Below are 22,057 nucleotides of genomic sequence, written 5' to 3'. Positions count from 1 at the left end.
CATCAGAGAGAGCCAGCTAAGTCAAAAATAATCATACTGAGGTTTTAGATTGGGTTCAACATTCCAAGTCTCGCAGAGTCACCCTGTCTCGTCTGGAGTTCATAGAGATCCACCTGCCTCCACCTACAGAATGCTGGAATTACAGGCCTGTGTCACCACGCCCAGCAAATAAGATACTCTTATCACAGTTTCCAATGACTCCACCCAGAGCAGATGTCTGCTCTCTTGACTAGAAGGACTTAATGGGCCTTTATTACTATTCTTAACAACCCCCAACATACTCTTAAGAGGTAACCCTAAAGTCATTGAAGAATCAGATCAGATATCAGAGCCCTCAAATCCTTGTGGCATCTCTGGCAAGGAAGAGGCTGCCAAGAAGCCAAAGGGTGGAGATGGCACACACACTGTGGGAGTCAGTGGCCGGCAGGATCAATGTGAATTAGAAGCTGTTTGAAGCCTGTTGTATATATTGAGTTCCAGGCCAGCCAAGGCTGCAGAGTGACACCCTGTCTCAAAACAAACAGCCCAGATATGGTCCTATCTGTTAAAGTCCATATAAAGTGAGGCAGTCATTTTGGAAGTAATGAAGAATTCACTATAGAAATAAAGGATTTACCCACCTATGCAGGCCGTGGTGTAGTGTGGGATCTCCGTCTGCGTGCCTGTAGCGGTGGTAATTACTTTCTAGCTCCCGAGGGTCTCACTGTGCTGTGACAGCAGTTCTAAACTCAGGTCCACTGGACACCACTCTAGATTACTGTCTGTAAATAGGAAACCGCTCTTTCCAAGCCAGCAAGCAGAAGCCAACTGGAATGGTGCCCCTTACAGCTCCTGGCACCACACCTCAGACAAAAGTGGACAAGATTGATTCAAGATGGAGTGTAGACATGGGACCTGAGCAAAAATGCTGAACTGTGGGCACCGCCAGGATTACTCACTCTTGTTTTTAATCCACATTCGTAGTTAAAGGACGAGCTGTCTCACTTCATTTATTTTTATTTGGATTTTCCTAAGTTACCCAGGCTGACTTGGAACTTTCTGTCTTGCCCAATCTAGCCTCAAACATGCAGTGATCCTCCTGCATCAGCCTTCTAAGTAGCTGGGATTATAGGTGTGCATCACCAAACCTGATATTGACCATTTTTAAAACTCTTCATTGATCGCCTGTGGTGGTTTGAATAAAAGTGGCCCCCGTAGCCCATAGGGAGTGACACAATTAGGAGATGTGGTCTTGTTGGAGGAAGTGTGTCTTAGTCTCTCCCTGCTACCTGCAGATCCAAATGAAGAACTTTCAGCTCCTTCTCCAGCACCATGTCTGCCAGCATGTCACCATGCTTCCCGCCATGATGACAGTGGACTAAACCTCCGAACTGTCAGCCAGCCACAGTGAAATGCTTTCCTTTATAAGCGTTGCTGTGGTCATGTCCCTAAATAAGGCATCGCCCATCTGAAAACCTAGGAATTGAAAGCAAGGACACAAACTTGTAGGTAGTGAGTAGTGAGTTGCTTTGGGTTTGTGGCCTGCAGAATAGAACCCAGGGTCTACTGAACAAGCCACACCCCAGTCCACGTGGCTTGCTGCCAGGGTGACCTTAAATTCCTTATGAGGTTTAAGGGCCCTCAGTCTCACTGAAAGCCTCCTGCCTCTGACCTCCTAATGCTCGGAAGACAAGCACCATACAGCCAAGGACATACTCCCTTCGTTTGTTTGTTTATGATGTCATACAACAAAAGTGCCATAGACCAGTACTAACTGGGATTAAAGGTGTGTACCACCATGCCCAGCCCAAACTGCTTTCCTTTAGAACTGGAGAGTAACAACTCTTGTACATCAAAGGATACTGTCATGAATAATGAAAAAATAATACACAGGATAGGAGAAAATATTTGTAACTCGTGTATTTCCTAAGTGTCTAATATACAGGCATATATATAATTATATATAAAATTCAGTAATAAAAAGAACCCAAATGTCAGGACACCATGAGAACACGGCCCATAAAATAAACTAAACAGGGCTTATAGGGGCTCACAGAGACTGAAGTGACAAACACAGATCCTGTATGGGGCTGACTCAGCTCCTCTGCATGTACCTAATGCTTGTGTAGCTACCTGCTCTTGTGGGACTCCCAACAATGGCAGTGGGGGTGTCTCTGGCCCTTGCCTGCTCTTGGGACCCTTTTCCTCCTACTGGGTTGCCATGTCCAGCCATGCTATGAGGGTTTGTGTCCAGTCTTACTGTGTCTTGTTAGGCCATGCTTAGCAGATATCCCTAGGAAGCCTGCTTTTCTCTCTCTCTCTCTCTCTCTCTCTCTCTCTCTCTCTCTCTCTCTCTCTCTGGCAAACAGGAGGAGTGAATCTGGAGATCTGGGGGACAGGAGGAGAGGGGCTAGGATAAGTGGAAGAAGGGGAAACTGAAGTTGGGATACGAGATAAGAATAAAAGTTTAGGGGGCTGGAGAGATGGCTCAGAGGTTAAGAGCACTGACTGCTCTTCCAAAGGTCTGAGTTCAACTCCCAGCAACCACATGGTGGCTCACAACCATCTGTAATGAGATCTGGTGCCCTCTTCTGGCCTGCAGGTGTACATGCAGGCAGAACACTGTACATAATTTAAAAAATGACTTTTTCAGAGAGGTCACATACGGCCATCAGAAAACATAGATACTCACATTATGATTCCTAACAGTAGCAAAGTAACAGTTATGAAGTAGCAATGAAAATAATTGTATGGTTGGCAGGGCCCCATAACATGAGGTAAAGGGTTGCGGCATTAAGGTTGAGAAGCACTGCCCTAGAGTCGTTTGATAACATTGGTTGCTACGGAAGTATGGTGCTGACTGTTGCATGTGGTGGTGCACCCCTAATCCCAGACTCAGGAACCCAAGACAGAAAGATCCTGAGACTGAGGCCAGCTTGGAGCATACAGCAAGATCACCTCAGAACAAAACAAGCCAACAGCCGCACAGACCAGCTTGTCTGCATAGCTTGTCTCAGGCAGAACACATGATGGCCACAGGGGAAGTTGGGCCAGTGTGCACTGCTATTAGCAATGTAAAATGTGGAAGTTTGCCAGTTTCTCAGAAAGTTAAACAACTAACATCTAATCTGCAAAATGTGTACCCAAAGTACCTCTTCCCTGTGCTGCAGGCTGAGAACCAGTGGGGTGAATCGAGGGATAGGCTCAAGAGTGCTGAAAGCATCTGCTCACATAAGCCAACATGATGTTACAACAGCTAAAAGTGGAAGCAATCCAGTTGTTCACCAACCGATGAATTAATAAACAGTATGTTAAAGCCGGGCATGGTGGTGCACCCCTATAATCCCAGCACTCAGGGAGTTAGAGGCAGGCGGATCTCTGTGAGTTTGAGGCCAGCCTGGTCTACAAAGCAAGCCCCGGACAGCCAAGGCTACACAGAGAAACCCTGTCTTGAAAAAAATAAATAGTAAGTTGCCCATATAATGGAACACCATTCAACCACACAGAATGAGGAAGAGAGATATAAAGAGGGCACTAGACATGGGTATACCACCAAAGTATGTCATATACCCGTGTGTGCCCGTGCACGCTCCATTGCAATTATAAAAGAATAAACAACTTTTCAAAGGTAAGGGATGAGAGTCTGGAGAGCTGGCTCAGCATAGTGGGTCTCTTTTTGTTTGTTTGTTTTGTTTGTTTTATTTTCCCAAGACAAATTTCTCTGTGTAGCCCTGGCTGTCCTGGGCTCACTTTGTAGGTCAGACTGGCCTCGAGCTCACAGTGATCCACCTGCCTCTGCCTCCCAAGTGCTGGGATTAAAGGTGTGTGCCACCATGCCTGGCTAGGACAGTGGTTCTCAACCTGTGGGTCACAACCCCTTTGGCAAACCTCTATCTCCAAAAATATTTATTCATAACAGTAGCAAAAGTATAGTTAGGAAGGAGCAATGAAAATAATTTTATGGCCAAGCAAGACAGTGCACTCCTATAAACTCAGCACTTTAGGAGACAAAGGCAGCAAAGGCTACACAGAGAAACCCTGTCTCTTTTTTTTTTTTTTTTTTTTTTTTTTTTTTTTTTTTTTTTTAACCCCTCCCCAACCCTGTCTCTTTAAATTAATAATAATAATAATTTTTTTTTAATGGTTGGGGTCACTGCAACATGAGGAGCTGAATTAAAGGGCAACAGGGTTAGGAAGATTGAGAGCCTCTGCCTTAGCAGTTAAGAACACTGGCTGCTTTCCCAGAGGTCAGGGTTCAGTTCCAGCACCCACATAATGCCTCAGTTTCAGGGGATCCAGCTTACTCTCCTGGTCTCAGCAAGCACCAGGCATCACATGGTACATAGACGTACTTGCAGGCAAAATACCCATTCACATAAAATAAATAACAGTAATACTAAAAGAAGGGATGCCTCTTTCAGTTGTATTTAACTTACTGTATGAGATGCGATAAAATGAAAACCAGTTAATAAAATCTACTCATGTAGTAAGAATGAAACCATATATGTGCCTAATAGAATAAAAAAAATTAGCCAGGCATGGCAGTGCATGCCTATAATCCAAGCACTCCAGGAGGCAGAGGCAGAGGCAGGTGGATCTCTGTTTGTTCCAGGCCAGCCTGGTCTACAAAGTGAGCCCAGGACAGCCAAGGCTACACAAAGGAAACCCTCTCGAAAAACCAATAAAATAAAATAAATTTAACTTAAAAATTAGATAAAGCATCTAAAGCCCCGTAAATAGTATGGGTAAAGAAGAAAGAGCGTTTTGTGCCATGTTACCTTTAAAATCTTGTTGTAAAGCCAGGTGGTGGTGGCACACGACTTTAATTCCAGCACTCAGGAGGCAGAGGCAGGCAGATCACTGTGAGTTCAAGGCCAGCCTGGTCTACAAAGTGAGTCCAGGACAGCCAAGACTACACAGAGAAACCCTGTTTCGAAACCCTCCCCATCCCCCCCAAAAAAATCTTGGGAAACTGACAGGTAGTAAAAGTTCTCCCTTGGGGAGCCTGTCTCCACTCTTTTTTTGTTTTGTTTTGGGTTTTGTTGGGGTGTTTGTTTGTTTCTTTGTTTGTTTGTTTTTCAAGACAAACCTGCCTTCCTGGGTGCTAGGATTAAAGGAGTGTGTGTGTGTGTGTGTGTGTGTGTGTGTGTGTGTGTGTGTGTGTGTGTGTCTTTGTGTCTATGTATGTACACACACTCACGTGTCTACCCCCACTGCTGCCACCACCACCATCACCACCAACTTTATTTTTCCACTAAAGACACAGAAGAAAGCAAGAATGCCCCAGTGACACAAACTCAAGTTGATAAGGACAATTTGGACTACTTTTTCTCCTGTTAGCACCACAGCTGAGCAGCACAGAGCTTATTTTATTTGTTGAGACATCTGCTGAGCAAAGAAGTATTGCCTACCTTGTTTATATCTCTAACAGTTAGGTTTTGCCCCACTGATGGCAGGGAGGCAGTATTAGGGAAGGTTGGAAAGAAACCAGGTAAATCACAGGGCCATGAAGCTGAGCAGGCCTAGCCCCCAGCAGACCAGATAAGACAGGACTGGGCTTTCTCTCCCCTGGATGCTCTGCAGATAAACATGTTAACAGCCAACGAGGAAGTTCCCTAGATCGTGAGACTTTCCTGTGCTAAGCCCAGCAAGCTCGAAGTGACTGTTTATTCCAGAGTCCAGAACAATCATCCTGCTGCCTCTCCGTTCAGATTTCCTTGGGAGGTGCCACCCACATCCCAGCTGGCTTCCCAGGGAGTCTCACCCTGGCAGAGTCTTCTCAGCCTGACCGCTCCTCCTCGGGCCTGATGCTGGCACAGGCAGCCAGCTTCCTTCCCCAGCTGGCACCTGGCATGGTGGTGCACACCTTTCCTTCCAGCACTCAAGCAGCAGAGGCTGGAGAAACAGTGGTTAAAAGCGCATATTGCTTTTCCAAAGGACCCGAGTTCGATTCCCAGCACCCAACACCAGGCAGTTCACAACTACCTGTAACTTCAGCTCCAGGCAATCTGACACCCCTCTGACTTCCTCATCCTTATACACACACACACACACACACACACACACACACACAAAGTAACAATGAAAAAATTTTTAAATGGCTTTTAAGAAAGGATCTCTGAATTTGAGGCCAGCCTGATCTACAGAGCAAGCTCCAGGACAGCCAAGGTTACAAAGATAACCTTTCTTAAGAAAGACAAACAAAAGCCGGACGTGGTGGTGCACGCCTTTAATCCCAGCACTCGGGAGGCAGAGGCGGGTGGATCGCTGTGAGTTCGAGGCCAGCCTGGTCTACAAAGCGAGTCCAGGACAGCCAAGGCTACACAGAGAAACCCTGTTTCGAAAAACCAAAATAAATAAATAAATAAATAAATAAAAATAATTAAAAAAAAGAAATATGCTTATATGAGATATTTGAACTTTTATGAGCAGATATCTTCAAGTTGTTTAAAGTATAATATTCTCCCACTAATCCACAGGGTTGCAGTCTAAGACTCTTGAGTGAATCCCACCAAACCCTATATGTACTGTGTACACACACACACACACACACACACACACACACACTGGTAATGAAGCTTAATTGCTTAATTAGGTACAGTAAGGATCAGCAGTAATGAATAATAAAGGAGAAATTGTAAGATTGCACTGTAATTAAAATTATGCTATACATGTGGCAGATCTTACATGCATACATAGACATCTTATTGTACTGTAACTCCTTACAGCCACCCATAGGTAATCCCAACCCTTGGGAGACTGAGACAGGAGGGCTTCCTTGAGGCAGCCTTGGCTACATAGTGAATTCTAGACCAGCCATAGACTCAAATATACCAAGAAATAACAAAAACAAACCTTAGCTTTTCACCTAAAGGAAGCACTTGACGGCCTCTCTGGCATGTCTGAGTTGCCAGCCTCACTGCTCTCTCACTTGGGCCATTATTAAGTGAAGGTTACTCTCATCTGCAGACACTAGTGTGGATCTGCCTGTGTGATGGCCAAGTGTCACTAACAAGTGGGTAGCATATACAGCATGGAAACCCTAGATAAAAGAATGGTGGTTCATGTCAGTGCAAGACTTATTCACAAGCCTCAGAATAGTGTACAGTTTTAGGACTTGTTTATTCTTGAAATTTTCCATTCAGAGCTGGGCATGGTGGTGCACATCTTTGATCCCAGCACTCAACGAGGCAGAGGCAGGCAGATCTCTGTGAGTTCGAGGCCAGCCTGGTCTACAAAGTGGGTCCAGGATAGTCACAGAGAAACCCTGTCTGGAAAAAACAAAAGAAAAAAAAAAAGCAATCCATTCAGTATTTCTGGGTGGCAGAGTTTTGTGTAGTATGTGAAATCAGTGACCGCTGAGATAAAGGGCTTTATGTGCATGGTGCTTTTGCAGGTCCATTTCTTTATTGTTAGTGTAGGAGAATGTGCATGGCACCCTTGTGGAGGTCAGAGGCAACTTTGTGGAGTCTGTTCTGTCACCTTTATGTGGGTTCTGGGGACTGAACTTGGGTCATCAGGCTAGTCTTCCAAGGCCAGTATTTCCTATTAATCTGCAGAGTGGCCTGCTCCATGGCTGGTAATTTCTATTAATCTGCAGAGTGGCCTGCTCCATGGCTGGTATTTTCCCTAGTTCAGAAATGGGATGTGGCTGGGTTTTTTTCAGCCTGTAGATCTGAACCTTGACCAGACCACTCCCATTCCAGAGCCCAGAAAATCTGGCTACTACATGCTGTGGTAATTTGAAGAGAATTAAAGTGTGACTAAATGCCCCCCAATTAGCAGGACGGCTAGGTCGTTTACCTTTGCCAGGGGAGGCAAATAGGGTCTCCTGGGTACCTCAAAACCAGCCTGAAGGGCTGTGGTCACTCTTCTACTAAGAGAAATAACATTGTGTCGTTCCGTAGGGCAATGCTGCAGTCTAGATGCCAGGCACCGGGACATTGCTTTGGCCATCTGATCAGCCAGGAAGTGCTCCTAAGGGCAGCCCTCAGGATGACTTTCACTGAACTCATGATAGTAAGCTGGTGATGGCAGAGCCCTATTCCTGCCTCAGCATAGTTTTCTCATTTGGCTTTTGTTGATACTGGCTAAGCCGCCACAGTTTCATAGATCAGCCATTAATTAGCTTTGAAACGGAAAGACTGACTTCCTAAAAGTACTTGGCTTGAAAGTAAAGAAGGCATACTCTTGGTGGAGCTCTGGGGAAGTTAGGCTTAGAATGTTTTGATGCATTGAGGAACTAACAAAAAGATACTTTTTGTAGTTGTCCTTGTTTGAAACAGAGTCTCACGTAGCCTAGGCTGTTGCCAAGGCTGGCGTGAACCTCCTGATCCTCTTGCCTTGCCTCCCAAGTGCTGAGATTTATAGATGAATACTATCAATCTCTCTGCTTTTAAAAAATACTTCTTAACATCCACAAAAATACTTTTTTCGTTTTCACTAACCACTAGTCCATCTTCAGAATATCCCCTAGCACCAGGTGTGGCAGTACACACCAGTAATCCCGACATCCCAGCTCTGGAAAGGCAGGCGGATCAGGAGTCTAAGCGTTTAGGGATAGCCTTGGCTGCATTGTAAGTTCCAAGCCAGCATGGGCTACATCCCAAGAGCCTGTGTCTAAAAGGAATAAAACAAAAATCACAGTTAAATCCTCCATCCCAGAGCTATAGGTCAGGGGTAGAGCTAGCTGTTAACCTAGCATGCGTGAGGTCCTGGTTTCCATCCCAATACTGCAGAGTAGTAATAATAATCGCTGCCTCGGGCCCTCATCCCCTGGACACTTTTGATCACTTGTCCTAGTTTCCTTAGTCCCTTATCACTGTTGTGGAGAATGCTGAAGATGCTCAGCCCTGGGGTATTATTATAGAGAAGGGAATTGAGTACCCAGTAATTAGACTGACAAAGTACAGGAAAGCACTTGTATGTAGCATTAAAGTGCTGTGGGTTTGTTTTAAGATTGTGTGTCACTATATATGTTGCCCGATCTGCCCTTGAGTTCCTGGGCTCAAACCATTTAGCTTCCCAACTAGGTGGGACTGCAGGCACGTGCTGCCAGCACGGCACCCACCTGAAAAGAAGATTTTTATGAAACGTTCTTAAACAGGGGGGTATGCAGGCATAAAAATGGGTGTGATTGTGAACAAGGGCTGGGCTTAGACTGTTATCTAAAGACCAGAGAATATAGCTGCAGTTTTTAAAAGGAAGTTAGTTATCGGTAGCGCCACTCCCAGGTCACTGCGAAGTTCCAACGCACATGGCCCGAGCAGTAGATGAAGTCGGGCGGTGTGGAGTCTAACTTGAGCCCTGCTCTATTAACTTCAGCTCACCAGTCATCCCCTATGGGGCTCAGTTCCTTATCTGCCTAATGAAGGGTTTGAGTAGATGATTTCTAAGCTTTCTTCAGTTCGAGGAATCTGACTCAGCTGAAGATAAGCAAGGTTGCTGGAGTGCAGAAGGTGGGTTGGCACCCTGCCCAGACTGCCAGGCCGGCTTAATCTGGTGATCAGAAAGCAAAAAGAATCTGTTCTGAGCATATCCAGAGATGAGCCATGCCCCCCTCTTGAGTGTCCCTGCTCTCCATGCCTTGCAGCTACAGAGTGGATCAGTAATGAAGTCCCAGCACGGAGTGTTTAATGGGGAACTCATTTAGGCTTAGCAGGCACAGCTAGTTCTCCCCTTTCTATCAGTTCGCTTACACAAGGAATCTCCATTTTGGTGAAAGAATGGAAGGGAGAAAAGTTTTAAGTGACAAATCTTCAGAATAAAAAAAAAGTGTTAAAAATTAACACACGAAAATATTTGACAAAAGCAAACTGAAATTAAGCCGTATCTGAGTGTGGTCCATCTGTGCATGTGTGGTGCCACACACCTCTAACGCCAGCATTTAGGAACAAAGGCAGGAGAATGGCTGGTTCTCTTTCAGAAAAGAAAAAGGCAGGCACAGTGGCTCAGGCCTTTAATCCCAGCACCCAGGAGGTAGAGGCAGGCAGTTCTCTTGTGAGTGTCTGGCCATCCTGGAGAGATGGTTCAGGGTTTAGGAGAATAGCCTGCTCTTACAGAGGACTGAGGTCACCTTCCAGCTCCAGCTCCAGCTCCATGGCACCTGCACACACTCCACACACAGAGACACATTTAAAAATAAAAAAATTAGGCTAGGCATAGTAGTACACTCAGGAGGCTGGGGCAGGTGGATCTTTGTGAGTCTGAGGCCAGCCTGGTCTACAAAGCAAGTTCCAGGACACCCTGGGCTACATAGAGAGACCCTGTTTCAATCCCCACTCCAAAAAAAATTTTAATTAAAAAAAAAAAAAGACTGAATAAGGGCTGGAGAGATGGCTCAGAGGTTAAGATCACTGGTTGTTCTTCTAAAGCTCATGAGTTCAATTTCCCAGCAACCACATGGTAGTTCACAACCATCCATGATGAGATCTGGTTCCCTCTTCTGTTGTGAAGGCATACATGCAGGCAGAACACTGTATGCATAATACATAAATCTTTAAAAAAAAATAAAAGACTGAGTATACATTTATCATGAGTTTAGGGGTACATAGCATAAAGAAGATGGAGGCAGGAGGATGGCCAACAGTTTGAAGCCAATCTGGGCTACATATTGGAGACACTATCAATAAAATAAAATAAAATAAAATAAAAGGTACTCCTAGAACTCAGGAAGCCCTGGCAGGGGGTCTGTCTAGGTCCAAGTCATCCAGCATGACATAGTAAGATCTTGTCAGGCCAGGTGTGGTGGCACACGCCTTTAATCCCAGCACTTGGGAGGCAGAGGCAGACAGATCTCTGTGAGTTCGAGGCCAGCCTGGTCTACAAAAGTGAGTCCAGGACAGCCAAGGCTACACAGAGGAACTCTATCTCGAAAACCAAAAAGGGAAAAAAAAAAAATATGTCATTTCAGCGGAGCAGTGGTGGCACTTGCCTTTAATCCCACCCTGGAGGCCTGATCTACAGCGGGAATTCCAGAGAAACCCTGTCTTAGAAAAACAAAGAAATGTTTCCTTTCCTCAGTAGCAAGTCCTTGAAGGAGTAGCCTTCATTTGCAGTCTGCCTTTCTACACTGTCACTCGCCCTCAGTGGCTAGTGACTCCTGGTTCTGTGACCCTCGTGCTGCCACTCACATGTGGGGGGGGGGCGGGTTCATGAGGCTTGGGAATGATTCAGTTCTTTTCTCTGGCTTTCACCTTTGGTCACAGTTTCTATTGTTTCATTCCATGTGGTGTACATGCCTGTATGTGGTGTACATGCCTGTATGTGGTGTACATGCCTGTATGTGGTGTACATGCCTGTATGTGGTGTACATGCCTGTATGTGGCACACATATGGAGCTCAGAGGACAGCTTAGAGGTCTTCCACCATGTGGGTCCTGGGATCCCACTCAGGCCACCAGGCCACCTGCTGAGCCTTGTCGCTGCCACCTGGTCTCTCCTTTTTATGATCTGCCTTTGTGCTTATCTTTCTTCCTGGGTTTATCTGTCACTAACCATGCCATGGCAGCAGCCAATCTCTGTGTCACTTTGAGTGGTATCACCTTCTTCCTAACCACCAAGCTGCAATATGAGATAAGCAGCTTCAAGTCAGAGAACAAATACCTCATTCGGTAGAGACCTGCCACGGGGACTCACGGGCATGGGGAGCTAAAGAAACCAGCCTTTGCTGCACGTGGTGGCGCACACCTTTAATCCCAGCACTCGGGAGGCAGAGGCAAGCAGATCTCTGTGAGTCTTAAGGCCAGCCTGGTCTACAGAGTGAGTTAATAATAAAGGTTAAATCTGTAAAAGACTGGCAAGGTGGCTGAGCACATAAAAGCACTTGGAGGCTCAAGCCTGAAAACCTGCATGAGATCCATGGAGTCCAAGTAATGGTGGAAGCAGAAAATAACAAACTTTCTCTGAGCACCACACAAGCAAATATGTGTATTCCAGCACACAAGCACACAGGTGTGCACACACCACACAGACACACATGCACAGGCACAAGCTTACACACAGTAATCATAAAGGTGTGGTTTTTTGGGTTTTTTGGTTTTTTTTGTTTTGTTTTGTCTTAAAGATTAGGAAGCACCGGCAGACTCAGTGGTGCATACCTATAATCCCAGCACAGAGGGAGGGAGAAGCCAGCAGATCGCTGAGAGTTCGAGGCCAGCCTGGTCTACAGAGCATGTCCAGGACAGCCAGGGTTACACAGAAAAGCCCTGTCTCCAAGAACAAAAAACGAAGATTGAGGAACACTTCATTCTACAGAATAGAATAATAGGTGGAGGAAACAGGAAGAGTAATGGTTGTTGTTGTTTGTGTTTCAAGATAAGGTTTCTCTGTGTAGCCTTGGCTGTCCTGGACTCGATTTGGAGACCAGGCTGGCCTTGAATTCAAATTCACAGTAATCCACCTCTCTCTGCCTCCCGGAGTGCGGGGATTACAGGCATGGGCCACCACTGCCCAGCTTAATTTTTTTTTCTGCACAAATGTTTTGCCTGAGTGCATGTAAATGTACCATGTGTGTGCCTAGTGCCCACTGAGGTCAGAAGAAGCCATCAGAGTCTCTGGAACTGGAGTTAGAAATGGTTGTGGCCCGCAACCTGCCGCTCCTCAGTTGGCAGTCAGACTGTCCCTAGCGCAATGTTGGGTTCAGCCGCGTGAAGGTGTCCCAGGCAGCCGCAGCCTTGAAACAGTTGTGTCTGTAGAACACTCACCATGACCCTCTGCTGACTGGATTGTCTTCAAGTACAAGTCCCTTCAGACCCCAGAAAGTCTGTTCCTTCTGTAGGCATACATCTCGAGGTTTCTCAAACCGCTTTTCGTGAGCCAGTGAAGACTCACGGAAACTTGAAGTCTGTACAGAAGCGTCTCTACAACACGGGCCATGATACACAGTCTTTTCTGCTTATCGATCCTTAACATCTACCTCTCTGAATTTTCATGGATTTCTGTTTCACAAGGCTTAACTATTCTATATACACTGGCTGTAGCATACAGTGAAACAACATAAAGGAAGGAGGGAAGGAAGGAAGGGAGGGAAAGAAGGAAGGAACGAAGGAAGGCTGGTGAACCACCATGTGGGTTCTGGGAACGAGCTTGGGTCCTTTGCAGGGAGAAACAAGTACTCGTCCTTCACCCCTGGGCGTCTCTCCATCCCGAGAAGGGCGATTCTGACAGAAAAGACCTGGAGAGAGAGCAGATGCAAAATGGTAATTTTAGGTTACTTCTCTTGTAAGCTAGGGACGAGAAGAACAATTTAAAAACAAAACAGCCGGGTGTGGTGGTGCATGCCTGTAATCCCAGCACTTGGGAGGCAGAGGCAGGTCGCTGTGAGTTCGAGGCCAGCCTGGTCTACAAAGTGAGTCCAGGACAGCTAAGGCTACACAGAGAAACCCTGTCTTGAAGAAACCACCAAAAACAAAACAATACAACTGGTGGGGGGGGGGGAGCTGGTTACCATCGGGTTCCTTTAGTTTATAATTTTTGTGTAAGGTCTAAAGCATAGGAATGTCATCGTGCCAGATAAAACTGACCTGTTAGCCCTCTAATCTTGATATTGTTTTCATGAGGATTGTCAGTTGTGTTTAAACTGGCTGTCAGAGGTCCCTCTGAAAAAGCAAGGAGTTCTGGGAGTTCATAGAGTGAACAAGCTGAGATCCAGCGTGTCAGGGACAGGTCCCCAGCACCTCGCCACCTCCTCCTTGGTGTTACCCTGTCTTGGGGCAGTGGCTGGCCACTCCCTGTGCTACAGCTGCTGGCCTTGTAAGAGCGAGCGATCCCACATTTCTTTGCTTAAAGCAGCAGGAGTGTGGAAGTGAAAAGGTGGCAGGTGGCCCCCCAGAGGACACTGGCTCTGCCCCAAGGTCCTGTGCCAACCCTTGTGCCAGTCACTCTTTTTGAGGTTTGTTTTTATGTTGGTGAGTCTGTGAGTTAGTGAATGCATGTTTCATGCACTTGCCTATGTCACTGTCTTGACCTCTTCCCCCCTGGAAGGGCCTTATCCACCCCACTCCGGCATCACTGTCTCTCCTCTAAACCCCCCAGTATTGCCCTCCCCACAGTTAGCACTTGCCATGGCACCTAGAGTTGGCATTTCTTTATCTCTACCTTAAGGAAAAGCTGCAGGCTCCTTAAGATTAAAAAAAGTGCCCCTAGCAATCCTGCCATACGTCTCTTAATGCTTAGTGCAATGCTTAGCCACATGATGGATGCTTAATGATTATCTTATTAGCTGTGGAGAGAATACAGCATTTGTTTTCAACCGCCCAACAGTGTGCTGTCCAGTAGGGAACAAAGTGGGCAACAATCTCTGCCTTCAAAGGCTGATAAGTAAATAAAATATACAGTCTGTTAAAGAGCGGTGAGTGCCAAGGGGGAAATTAGACAGAGCACAGAAAGAATAGCATGTGTTGCTGGGACGGCCACAGGGGTGGAGAGCAGTGGTGCGGTAAGATGGTCAGGGAAGACCTCGCTGTTAAAGTGACATTTTACCAAACATCTGAAGTGCTGAGGAGCTGTATGGAAAGATCATTCCGTACATACGGGGAACTCTTAATGTGAAGGCTCTAAGGCCGACCCTGTTGGAACATTCCAGGAAAGGGGGCGGGGGTTACATCCAGGGCAGATGGGTGAAGACCAGGGGAAGAGATGAATCAGAGAGGAGCCAGCAGAGATGGGACCGGGTGCTGCATGTTCTGGCTGGGCGTGCGCTCTCTAAGATGGGCCTTCAGAGGGTTTCCAGCATACGATTGCACTGTCTGACTCAGAATTGAATCAGCTGGATGCTGCGATGGCGTAAGGAGTGAAGGATGTGGGGAGGCCACTCAGGAGATGACTGTAATTATAATGGTGACTTGACCAGGGGACGCAGCGAAGGTGAAGAGGAGAGGGCAGAACCCTGACGCTCTGATGGTAGACCTACAGAACTGGCTGGTTGTGAAGAGAAGGGAAGGAAGGTAACAGTGATGGTGGGCAGGGTTTTAGTTCTGAAAAAGACAAAAGTAAGCTGCCGTCTGGAATGTGGTAGGGGCCAGGCATGGTGGCGCGCGCCCTTCATCCTAGCACCTGGGAGGCAGAGGCAGATGGATCTCTGAGTTTGAGGCCAGCCAGGGCTGCACGGTGAGACCTTGTCCTAAAATAAAAATAAGATAAAATGAGACAAGGAAGGCCCCGAGAGGGGCAGGTTCTTGCGCCCGGTAGGTCAAGCTGTCCGTTGAGCAGACACCCACACAAGATGCTGAGCAGGTAGCAAGTGGCGATCAAGAGAGGCTCTGAGCTCGAGGAGACATCCAATGGGTAAACAGCAGCCTATGGATGGGTTCTGAAGAACTAGATCACTGGACAGGTCACTGTCGAGGCACAGGGGGCAGCCTCCAGTAGGTACCCATTTCACTCTACAGCACTGGCTCCACGTGGCCAGGGGTGACAGAGAAGGAGCAGGACAAGCATTCAGACCAGTTTGTCACTCTAGTGTCCCCCGAGAGTATACTAGTGCATGCTGTAACTTATGTGGGGCGTGGAACACTCCTGCCGTCTCAGAAACTGTAAGGCTGAAGCAACAGGCTCGTGAGTCCAAGGCCAGCCTGAGCAGCATAGTGGGCTGTGTCTCAAAAATAAAACAGGGTGTTGGGGCGCTAGCCAGGTGCCTCAGTGGGTAAGCACCTGGCCCACAAGCCTAACACGCTGAGTTCAATTCTCAAAACCCATATAGAGGTAGGAGGAGAGCACAGATCACAGAATTGACCTCTGACCTCTGTGTGTGCACTGGGCATACCAGTGCCCATATCACACTCAACACAACAGTGATAGGAGTGCTGGGTTAAAGTGCTTGCCTGGCACCTGTGAGGCCCCGGATCCTAGGAAGGGGAAAGGGATAATTTACAGGAAGGGGCTGGGAGACAGCTCTGAACGGAAAGCTTGCTGTGCGACCCTGAGAGCGCAAGTTCCATCCCTGGAGCCTGTGTAAACGGCCAGATGCAGTGGTTGGTGCACGTCTGGTATTACTATCCCGTGTGTGTGTGTGTGTGTGTGTGTGTGTGTGTGTGTGTGTGTGTGTGTAAAAGCAGGCACACGGTATGGAAACAGCTACTGAAGGTCAATCACTTGTCCAAACACACAAAATAGAAAGTACCTGGGGCTGGAGGGTTGGCTCAGCAATTCAGTGTACTGGTTGCTTTTGCAGATGCCATGGGTGTGTCACCTAAAACCCACAGTGTTGGCTCACAACCATCCCTAACTCAAGTTGCAGGGGATCCTATGCCCTCTTCTGAACTCTGTGGGCACCAGGCACCCACACGGTGTGCATACATACATTCAAGCAAAACACACAGATGCATGAAATAAACCTTTAAAAAAGTTTATGTATATAAAGTATAGGCAGAGCACACTATCAGATATCCAAAGACACACAATACAAAACATAAGGGCTGCTATGCAGTGTGTACAGTGAGTTGTGTGCCAGACACTTAGGTCATAAGGCCATAATACATTACTGCATGAGTTCTCTGTAGTCAGAAGGAGATACTTAGCTGAATTTTGAGGAATGGCCAGGATTTTGCTCTGTAGAGATTTTGAGGGGAGCTGTTCCACACAAGGGAGCTGGCAAGGGCTCGGCACAGCTACAAAACACCTAGGACATGTTTGGGTAAAACCAGACAGGCTTGTTTTAGTTACGCGTGGGGGTGGGCATTAGCTAGAAATTTAGAAAACAGTCCTTAAGTCTGAGATTTGGGGGCCAGTGTGGTGGTTCAGTAAGTAAGGCACTTACCAGCACCTGAGTTTGGTCTCCGGGTCCCACATAGTGAAAAGAGAGACCAACTCCCGTAAGTTGTCCTCTGACCTTTACACACATGCGCAGCCCACCACCACACACATAAATAAATAAATGGATAGTTAGATAACTTAGTGAGAACCTGTCAAAAATATGTTGTTGTTTGTTTGTTTGTTTGTTTTTCAAGACAAGGTTTCTCTGTGTAGCCTTGGCTATCCTGGACTCACTTTGTAGACCAGGCTGGCCTCGAACTCACAGAGATCCACCTGCCTCTGCCTCCCAAGTTCTGGGATTATAGGTGTGCGTCACCACCGCCCAGCTGTCTCTGAGGTTTTGAAGGAGAGTTTCTGTGAGGTAGCGTTGCTGGGGCATGTGGCTACATTGGGAGGCCATTGCCAGGGCTTAGGGGTGAGATATAGGGGGGATCTTAACTGAAAATATATGTAGCACACATCACACACACACACACACACACACACACACACACACACACACACAAGCTGGAGAGGTGAATCCACAGTTAGGAGCACATGTTGCTCTTTCAGAGGACATAGGCTTGATTTCCCAGGATTCACATGGCAGCTTACAACTCTGTAATTCCATTTCCAGGGGATCTGACATTCTTCTTCTTCTGGCTTCCATGAGCACCAGGCACATACATGGTACCTATTTGTACACGCAGGCAAAACACTCACTGTATAAAATAAATCATCTTACAAAAAAAGATGGTTTAGTTATACGGCATTTGAGATAGTATGAAATATCACACTAAAAATATCCAGGGAGGAGCCAGGGGATATGGGACTAAAATAGGAAAAGTTCATATTAGGTTGGGTGAGCATCGAGGAGTTTCCACAGAAGCAATACAGCAAAAATAGAGAAACAAGTTTGGATGTTTTAGGAGGCAGGAAAAAGTGTTCAGTGGGGGTGGAGTAATTCAGCACTTGCCTAGCGTGTGTGAGGCCCTAGGTTCAATCCCCGAGTCCCTAGGTTCAAACCCCAACCCCCAGCTGGGGGGGGGGGGGTGTTATTCTGTAGAATTGATATCAGCTGGCCCGGCAGCACATAGCACTTGGAATTCCACTTCCTTCCTCTCACCTGACAAACGTAGCTCGTTTTCTTGGGCCTGGGTCATGTGACCTGCTGACAGACCAAATGGGACCCTATCATATTCCTGCAGAGTTCATGAACGGCCACAGAGATGAAAGACAAATGCATCAGGCCCTAATAAACACAGTTCACTCCCGTTTTCTTCGAACGTTAAGATTGATAGGTAACTGTACAACAAGTGTGTAGGGAGGGAGGAGCTAGCATAGCAGCAACAGCGTGGTGTCTCAGGTCCCAGCCATAGCTCAGTCAGAAGCACGTGTAGACCACAGGGAATGCAGCTTTGCCTGGCTTCCCTTGGCCTGCGCTGTATGTCAGACCCCATTCCTCACCCGCTAAGAACCTCCTTTAACAATCACAAAGGAGAAAGACAACACGGCCACAGGTCCTCAGAGTTATTAAAACCTGTGTAGTGAGACTGAACCAAAGCTGACAGTTCGTTCTCGGGACCTGTCTTTAGGATTTTAGCAAGGTGGTGCTGAAGCACACGTCCTTCCCAGTCAGACCGACGGGCAAGCAGCTGGGTGCGGCTTGGTGTTTCTGAGGGTTTGTAGGTGATGGTTGCCACTGTATTAAGCACTAGTTCCCACAAAGAAGGAATTAAGACTCAGAAACAGCTTGCAGGGCACCGCTCTCTCTCTCTCTCTCTCTCTCTCTCTCTCTCTGAAAACAGCTCCTCCTCGTGACCAGCGGCCAGGCTTCAAAGCTTGCTGAGTTGGGCAACAGCCAAGAGCAAGGTTCAGTGTTTACATACCCACCATGGGCCTGGGTTGTCACAGCAAGTCACCCAGCCCAGTCCATCCCTTTCCTCTTAGCAGCTTCCTCACAGCCTTAACCCTTCTCTCTTGTGCTCTCAGTGTTCTTGGTAACCCAGCTTGCTCTGTCCTTTCTATTTTCTTGCCAGCTCCTCGACTTCTTATGTGTTTCCCAGTCTGCGGCAGTCCCTGACCTGTGTGGGACTGTACAACCTGCACTCCTCCAAACTTCCCAAACCAGGAGGTAGCAAGCAGGTCCCCTGAAGCAGCCAGAACCAAAGCTATGCTAAGTCTACAAGAGCACACACAGCCAAGACCCTGGCTCTTGTCACGCATCTTTTCTTGTCTTACAAAATCATGCTTTCTAAACTCCGTGGTGAGTTAGAAATAGGGAGAGGAACTATTCTTGGCAGGCCTGTTGCGAGCTCAAGAAGTGACTATTGATCCCAGAATAGCAAAGGGAAAGGACGGGAAAAACTGGACAAAGTGGATACAAGAGCCCGGCATCCAGGACAGTGGAAGTTCTAGAGTACGAGGCAGCTTCCCACACCCCACAGGGCAGGAGGTCATCACAGCTCTACTCTGAAATGCAGTGACCTCTATCACCAACAAGTGCTGACTTAGGGCTGGAGGGGAGTACAGGCCCTGGGTGCCATCCAGCAAGGTGGTAGGAGCCAGCAACCCCGGCAGTATCCCAGCAGTCAGGAGGGGAAGGACTGGGAATTAAAGACCAGCCCCAGCTCAGAGCAAATTCGCCAGCCTGGGCCACCTGAAACCCTATCTTTGAAAAAGAAGAAAACTTTAAATTCTCAACTGTAGGGGGCAGAGTAGTGCTTTATGTTCCTTAGTTTTGGGGCATCCCACAAGATTAAAGGGTTTAGTCCGCGGAGACAGTCTGTATCCAGGATTTCTAAGCCCCCGGGGCAACGAGAATCTCCTGCCTCAGCCTCCCGCATGAATTCAACCCCAGGATCTGTGTAATGGTTCAAGAGACAAACTCCACAAAGTTGCCCTCTGACCTCCACACACTCACTGTGGCCCTCACACCCATACATACCATGCACGCACATACACACACACAGGCACACACTAATAAATAGATTGTTTAAAGTAAAAAGTTTACGGTTTTTTGTTTTGTTGGGCACATCCCATGCAGCAAAGACTGACCTCTAACTTGATGTGTAGCCAGAAATGCCCTTGAATTCCTGAGCCTCCTGTCTCTGCATCCCAAGTGCTACAATTTTAGGTGTATGCACCACCACGTCTGGTTTCTGTAGTCCCGAGAAATCAGAACGAGAGTGAGTTCCAGGCTAGCCTGGGCTGTGTAAGGACAACTGCGAGGAACCAGGCGCGGCAGCAGCATCTTCAGTTCCTGTACCTCGGAAGTAGAGACATGAGTATCTTTGTGAGGTTGAGGCCAGCGTGGGACTTCATCAGGCCAACTTCCTGAACTGCCAGAGCAACATAGAGAGACCCTGTGTCCCAAAAAAAAAAAAAAAAGGACAACTATGAGTTGGGCCTGATGGCGCACACCTATAATCCCAGCACTCAGGGAGGCTGAGGCAAGTGGATCCAGGACAGCCTGGTCTACAAAGTGATTACAGGACAGCCAAGGCTACAATTATGTGGTTATCCATTTGCTTATAACAAATAACTGGAGATGAAGCTACTCTGGGCTAAGGTTTACAAGTTCAAGGCCTATCTAGATGGTAGAGACTTCAGGGTCAATGTAGGGAGCTTCCTGAGCCCCTATCCAAAACAATGAAATGTAAACAGAGGATGGGCATATTACTCAGTGGTGTGGCATTTTGTGAGCATGTGTGAGGCACTAGGTTCAGTCCTTTATACTGCAAATACAAACATAGTTGTGTTTTTTCTTCTGAATTGACGCTCTTTAAAATATTGCAATTACTGCCAGGCAGTTGTGGTGCACGCCTTTAATCCCATCACTCAGGAGGCAGAGGCAAGTGGGTCTCTGAGGTCAAGGCCAGCCTGGTCTACAGAGTAAGTTCTAAGATAGCCAAAGCTATACAGAGAAACCCTATCTCAAAAAAACAAAAACAAAAAACAAACAACAACAAAAATCAGTTACCTCAAGCTCAAAACTATATTGCCAATAATATACTAACTGCATTTTGTTTGGCTTGGTTTGGTTTGGTTTGGTTTGGTTTGGTTTGGTTTGGTTTGGTTTTTCAAGACAGGGTTTCTCTGTGTAGCCTTGGCTGTCCTGGACTTACTTTGTAGACCAGGCTGGCCTCGAACTTACAGTGATCCGCCTGCCTCTGCCTCCCAAGTGCTGAGATTAAAGGTGTGGGCCACTATGCCCAGCTGCATTTTGTTTTAATTCCTTTATTACATTTACTTGTGTGTGCGAGGGTCAGAGGACAACTTACAGGAATCGGTTCTCTTTTCACCATGTAGACCCCAGAGATCGAACTCAAGTCATCAGGCTTGGTGGCAAGTGCCCTTCCCAGCTCGGCCATCTCCCTGTCCCTGTGTTTTATATTTTAAAAGCAAGAACCACAGCAACTGTGAGCCATGACCAGCTCCCAGAGTAGGTGAGGTGTCTTTCCAGAAAACCAAGAGGGAGACTGTTGGGCCATATGTGCCCAAGGGCAAGCATGCCAGCTCGGCCAGCAGTGAAGCTTCTGCCGATGCTGTCTTGGACTTGGGGATACCAGATGCATTGGCCCTCTCTGACTGAGCAACTCTTGGCAGTGTAGAACTCTAGGAGCTCCCCCAAAAGTTTGCTCATAGCCCTTGGATCATACCCTGAATTAAGTTTGGAAGACATTTTTCTACTGTTCCAAAATAAGCTCTATACTTGATGCCCAAAGTTCAGCAGTTTAACAGTTTAGTTTAGTTTTAGGTTCGTTTTAGTCTTCTCAGAAGTCCGAGGGTGCTGTCCTCACAGGACAGATCACAGAGAGCAAGGCACTGTTTCTGAGCGTCGTGGACATATTCTCTCTGGGTGTTTTGTTTTGTTTGTTTAGCAGGTTTCTTTCTACATAGGCTAGACTGGCTGCAAACTCAAAATCTCTTTTCTTGGCCTCTCCAAGTGATAAGACTAGAGGCATGTGCCATCATGCCCAGACTTTGTGTCTTTACCTTATTATTTCTCAGTGGAGAGAGGATTTCTTAGCAATAGTTGTCTTGTTTGACCCGGGGTCCCACCCACAGCTAGCCTCATTTGGTAAGTAGGTGATGGTAGCCTTGAACTTGGGGTCCTCCTGACTGCACCTCCCGAGTTTTGGGATTTCAAGTGTGTACTGCTGTGTCTGGATCAAACCCAGGGCTTCATGCATGTTGGCAAGCACTCTGAGGGAGATCTCTAGCCCTTGTTAGGCTTTTTTGAAACATAATCTGCCATGGAGCCCAGCCCTGCCAGGTACTCACTGTGCAGCCCAGGCTGGCCCCAGCACCCTTTTGTGGATGTTTGTCACTACACCGTTTCCTCA

The 22,057-nt window shown here is 47.1% G+C and overlaps 1 protein-coding gene across 1 annotated transcript in view; it reads left to right on the top strand.

Moving 5' to 3' along the window:
* LPCAT3 (lysophosphatidylcholine acyltransferase 3) overlaps nucleotides 1-22,057 on the top strand; it is a 39,262-nt gene that overhangs the window by 9,177 nt on the left and 8,028 nt on the right. The window lies entirely within an intron of this gene.

Source organism: Acomys minous, assembly GCF_964271855.1.
Source record: "Acomys minous genome assembly, chromosome: 17".
NCBI classification, from domain to species: Eukaryota; Metazoa; Chordata; class Mammalia; order Rodentia; family Muridae; genus Acomys; species Acomys minous.
Note: the sequence above shows the minus strand (reverse complement) of the source record. Positions and strands in the feature narration are given on the sequence as shown.